The sequence below is a fragment of the Emys orbicularis genome, chromosome 1 (assembly GCF_028017835.1).
Source record: "Emys orbicularis isolate rEmyOrb1 chromosome 1, rEmyOrb1.hap1, whole genome shotgun sequence".
Classification (NCBI taxonomy): Eukaryota; Metazoa; Chordata; order Testudines; family Emydidae; genus Emys; species Emys orbicularis.
In genome coordinates, this window is record NC_088683.1 from 143,183,059 (window position 1) to 143,189,217 (window position 6,159).

Sequence of the window (6,159 nt, forward strand, 5' to 3'; positions counted from 1 at the left end):
GCACATAGGTCAACATAGTTGGGCGACACAGTGTCAGTGCAGACACTGCATTACTTGCGTCGATGTTAGTGGCCTTCACTAGGTTTCCCACAATGCTGCACCGTGACCACTCTGGTCAGCATTTTGAACTCTGCTGCCCAGCAGCCAGGTACACAGGTACATGCCCCTCCACTTTTAAAGGCCAACAAATTTTTGAAATTCCATTTCCTGTTTGCTTGGTGTGAAGAGCTCACATAGCATCTGCCCAGCTGACCCTGCTGGCTCCACACAGCAAACGCACTCCTGTCTGGCGTACACAGGAGGTGGTGGATCTCCTGGGTATCTGGGGAGAAGAGGCTGTGCAGACACAGCTCTGATCCAGGTGTAGAAACTTTGTCATCTACGAGTGGATCACTCAGAGCAGGTGGGAGAAGGGCTACAAGAGGGACATGCATCAGTGCTGTGTGAAAGTCAAGGAGCTGTGGCAGGCATACCAGAAGGCAAAAGAGGCGAATGGCCACTCTGGTGTGGAGCTGCAGACATGCCACTTCTCCAAGGAGCTGCATGTCATTCTCGGGGGCACCCCCCCTCCCCCCGGGTCCCGTGGATACTTCGGAGGAGCTGGAGTCACAGGCCACCACAGTGAACCCTGAGAACCAGGTGTTGGACAAGGAACAAGAGAAGGAGAATGGGGGACAGGCAACCAGGGGATCCAGTGATGCTGTGAGCCAGGACCCCTTTTGACTCCTGAGCAGTTGAGCGAGTCCCAGAAGTCCAGTGCTGGCAAGACTGATGCAGGGGAAGGAACCTCTGGTAAGTATGTGGTTTGCTTTGACATTGCAGGGACACATCTGTTCATTTACTCTTTTTTAGTCATGCTGCAAGAGGTAGTGAATAACCAATAGAGGTAGAGTTGCTATCTGCTTCTCAACAGTTCAGCAGAGGGAGCCCTGCAGAACAGTTTGTTTATGTGCACTGGGGTGTCCCATGAATCCTCCATAGAGATCTTGAGGAAGCTTTCATGGAGGTAGTCTGCAATCTCTGCTGAAAGTTTCTGGGGAGAGCTGCCTTGTTTCTTCCACTGCAGTAGGACATTTTCCCACACCACTTAGGAATTACTTCAGCAGGCACCACTGCAGTACACAGGCTAGCACCATACAGACCCGGTCTGCAGCCAGATATGTGCAGGAGCTGTTCCCTTTCAGCCTCTGTTACCCTCCGGAGTGAGATATCAGCTAACGTCACCACTGCCTGTGGAAAACGGTGCCAATATTCGGTTCAATTGCTCTATCTGCACATACTCATGCCCATGAGTTCCCCCCATGTATTCTGCCAGCTCACCCCGTCGCCCCCGGGCCGTTGTTACTATGGCTGGGAATGCCGCCATGCTCTATGAATCCCAAGCAGAAGTGAGAATGTAGTGCTTGTAACTTGTGTGATCAAGCGGAGTGAATGCACTCACAATAGTTCTTCTGTCCACTATTTCTTTCGCAGCTGCAAAAGTGGCCTTGAGGGTCTCTCCATCCACACCAGCGGAGCGGCTCAGCCAGAACAGGAGAAAGAAGAGGACAAGGGAAGACATGTTCCAGGAGATCCTGTGAGCCTTGGTGCTTCGGATACTGAGCAGAGGGCTTGGAGGATGATGCTCGAGTACACAATGGACAGGGATAGTGAGGACAGGAGAAACAGGCAGCAAGAGATGATAACACTTCTCAGGGAGCAAACAGACACAGTGCAGACTCTGACTGACCTTCAGGCTCAACAGATCCGTTCTCACCTCCCCCCACAGCCCACAGAGAACTGCATTCCGGGACCACCCTGCACACCCCTTCCTTTACTACGTGGTATCCGGGGCCAGTGCAATACCCCTACCACTCCACCCTGGGGGAAAATACAGACAATCACAGCTGCACATACACTGACTTATGAGAGACACAGTTGGTGTATGTGTGTTTGTGAAATGGAAATGACTGTTCTTTCCCCTTCAGAGGTTCTTTTCCCTGTATTTATAAAGTTTCATTCAGTTATAAATATGTCTGTTTTCACAGGTTTGGAATAAAAGTCTATTTATGGAAACAATTCATCTTTATTAGTTTACAACATATGCTGGCTGGGGCTGACATCATTCACAGATAATAGCAATGGGGGCAGTTGCAATGTTATATTACCACACACAGAGCACTCATTACAAGGCTCATACCATGGTGGGGGGAAAAACGATGCCAGGCACAGCACACTACGGCAACACACATTACTGTGTCTCATTGTTAAAATGGCCTTTCAAAGCTTCCCTGAGCTGTATAGTTCCCTGTTGGGCTCTTCGTATAGCCCTGATATCTAGCTGCTCAAAATCAGCAGACAGCTGTTCCACCTCCACCCTTAAATCCGGCAGAAATGTCTCCCTCTTTGCTTAGCAGATATTATGAAGTGCACAGCAGGCAACTATGACCGTGGGGATATTTTTTCACTGAGGCCTTAACTTATGAGTAGGCAATGCCAGCGGCCTTTCAAATGGCCAAAGGCACATTCAAGTACCATTCTGCACCTGCTGAGTCTGTTGTTGAAGTACTCCTTGCTGCTGTCAAAGTGTCAGGTTTACGGCTTCATGAGCTATGGGAGCAAGGTGTAGGCTGGGTCTCTGTGGACCACTATGGATGATCCTTGCTGGGATTCTATACTATGAAGAACATTCAGCAAGTGACATTTAAATTAGAGATTAGGAAAACTTTCTAACTCTAAGGATAGGTAAACACTGGAATAGGCTTCCAAGGGAGGTTGTGCTATTCCCATCACTGGAGGTTTTAAGAATAGTTTAGACAAACACCTGTCAGGGATGGTCTAGGTTTACTTGCTCCTGCCTCAACGCAAGGGACTAGACAACCTCTCAAGGTCCCTTCCAGCCCTTCATTTCTGTGATTTCTATGATTGTGCAAGGGAGAGGTAGAGAACAGGATGGGGTGCAGTCTTCCCAGAGCTAAGACACAAGACATTACTCTAAGATTGGATAGGCTTCTGAAGTCAATGGGCAAGGATCCACTGCTGATGGTTCATATCAGCTCTAATGATACTGTATTGCAGGATATCTCTCAGACAATAGATGACTTCAGGGAACTCAGAAGCATGCTGAAGAAGAAGTATGTCCAATGGATCTTCTCAGAGATCCTTCCTGTCACGTGAGCAAAGGAAGACAGAAGGCAGAAGATTCTGAAAGTGAACCATTCATTACTTAAGTGGTGTGCATTTGAGGGTTTTGGTTTTGTGGAACACTGGTCCACCTTCAGTGGGGTGAGGGGCTGTATAGTTTGGATGGTTTCCATTTTCAGTAGAAGGGGGACCAATCTTCTTGGGGACATACTGGCTAGCGTAGTCAGGAGATGTTAAAGTAATAACAAAAGGGGAGGGTAAAAAGAGAGAAGAAATGAGCATTCAGCACAAAAATCAAGATGTTGAGAACAAAATTAATCAAGGAACCAAAGGACATGAAGAGAAGAAATTATTTAATTGCCTATACACTAATGCTAAGAGCCTTGTTAACAAACAAGAGGAATTGGAATTGCTCATTTGTAAGCATAAATTCGATCTAGTTGGTATTACTGAAACATGGTGGGATGAGTTACGTGACTGGAATGTTAAAATCAATGGTAATAACATATAGGAAGGATTAAGTGGGAAAAAGGGGTGGGGGAGTGTCAGTCTATGTCAAAAATGGCATTACCTGTTTCTGAGTCACTGACAACTTGGAAGAAAATGATCTTATGGATCAATGTCCTAATAGATAAAGCACAAGATGGGGTATTAATTGGTGGTATAGATTACCAAATCACAATAGGGAACAGGATGACTGGCTTCTTAAGCACCTCTCTATAATGTGCTGGGGGGGGGGGGGAGAAGCTGCATGATCATGGGGGACTTAATTTTGAGTGACATATGCTGCCAGTACTAAAACATCCTTGGAATTTTAAAATATTATAGAAGACAATTTCCTAATTCAAAAAGTGTTGCATCCAACATTGGGAATTCTTTATTAGACCTTGTCTTAGCAGATAAAGAGGAACTGATCACAGAACTAAAAATTAATGGTAGCTTAGGTATAAATGACCACAACTTGTTCACATGTGTAAAGTGCAAACAGAGTGAAGTTCAAACCAGTAATATATATATACTTGCTGCTTTAAGTGGGAAAATTTCACAACATTCAAAGCAATTATGAACAAAAACAACTGGAAGGAAGAATTTGAACAGGAAAATGTGAATAATAATTGGGAAGTGTTTAAAAACACTTTACTTGATGCTCAAAAAGCCACAATCAAGAAAGAAGGCCGTACTCGTTTAAAAACTGGCCTGATTTAGAAAAATATATATATGATATATAAAATAGATATATAAAATGGAATAAAGGGGAAGTAGATAGTAATGAATGTAAATCAGAAGCCAGGAACTGTAGAAAATTGATATGGGACGCGAAGGAACACAAGGAAAAATCTATAGCCAGCAGAGGTAAGGACAATAAGAAGGAGGTTTTAAAGTATATTAGGAACAAAAAGAATCCTAACAATGGTTTTGATACATTACTAGCTGGAAATGGTAGAATGATCAGAAATGGCAGAATTGTTTAATAAATATTTCTGTTCTGTATTTCGGAAGAAAACAGGTGATGCAGTATATCATATGATAATGACACTTGTGACAAAGTTCCTCCTCTGCCTTGGTGGGTCCTGCGCTTTCTGGCGGATTTGCTTGCCTCAGAGATTCACAGCATCCATCTGTTTGGCCGCTTTTGCTAGAGGCTCAAACCTGCCGTTCACTCAGCTAACCTCATCACTGGCCAGCATGGGGGAAATGGAGAACAATCTCCACAGTTTCTGTTGTCCCACCTAGTGGGTCAGGGACAGGCCAGATCCCTTTCCAAATTTAGACATTCCCCTCTGGTGTGTCTCACAGGTCAACTCCTCCTGTGTTAGATAGGGAGTTGAGGGGATGGGGAGAACCCATGTCTACCCTCTACACTGGATTCCAGCCCAGGGCCCTGTGGACAGCAGCTGTCAACAACATCTCCTGTATCAGCTGCATGGCAGCTTCAACTCCCTGGGCTACTTCCCCATGGCCTCCCCCCAGCACTTTCTTTATCATCACCACAGGACATTCCTCCTGAAGCCTGATAACACTTGTACTCCTCAGTCCTCCAGCAGCATGCCTTCTCACTCCTTGCGCACCCCCACTAACTGATGGGAGGTCCTTTTTAAAACCAGGTGTCCTGATTAGCCTGCCTGCCATAATTGATTCCAGTAAGTTCTTAATTGGCTCCAGGTGTCTTAATTAGCTTGCCTGTCTTAATTGGTTTTAGCAGGTTCCTGATTGCTCTAGGGCAGCCCCTGCTCTTGTCACTCAGGGAATAGAAAACTATTCATGCAGTGGCCAGTATCTTTGCCTTCTACCAGACTCCTGCACCAAACTGGTCTGGGTCTGTCACACACTTTCCAGTCCAATAATAACTCAGGAGGATGTTAAACAATAGCTACTAAATTTAGACGTTAAAACCAGTGACTCTGGATAACTTGCATCCAAGAGTTTTAAAAGAGCTGGTTGAGGAAATACTGGACCATTAATGTTGCATTTCCATAAATTTAGGAATATTGAGGAAGTTCCAGAACTCTGGAAGAAAGCTAATCTTGTGCCTATATTTAAAAAGGATAAATGGGATGACCAATCAGTCTGACACTAATCTTGCCAAGATAATGGAGCAGCTGATATGGAGCTTGATTAATAAAGAATTAAAGGAAGCTAATATAATTAATGCCAATCAACATGGGTTTAGGGAAAATAGATCCTATCAAATCAACTTATCTTTTTTTGATGAGGTTACTGGTTTACTGGATAAAGGTAATAGTGCTGATATAATATACTAAGACTTCTCGAAGGCATTTGGGACTAGTTATACATGACATTTTGATTAAAAAACTAGAATGATACAAAATTAAAAACTGGCTAACTGATATATCCTAAAATGTGATTGTAAATGGGGAATCATCATTGAGCAGATGTGTCTTTAGTGAGGTCCTATAGGGATCAGTTCTTGACCCTACACTGTTTAATGTTTTTATCAATGACCTGGAAGAAAACATAAAATCATTGCTGATAAAGTTTTTAGATAACACAAAAATTGGGGTAGAGAACAGGTCA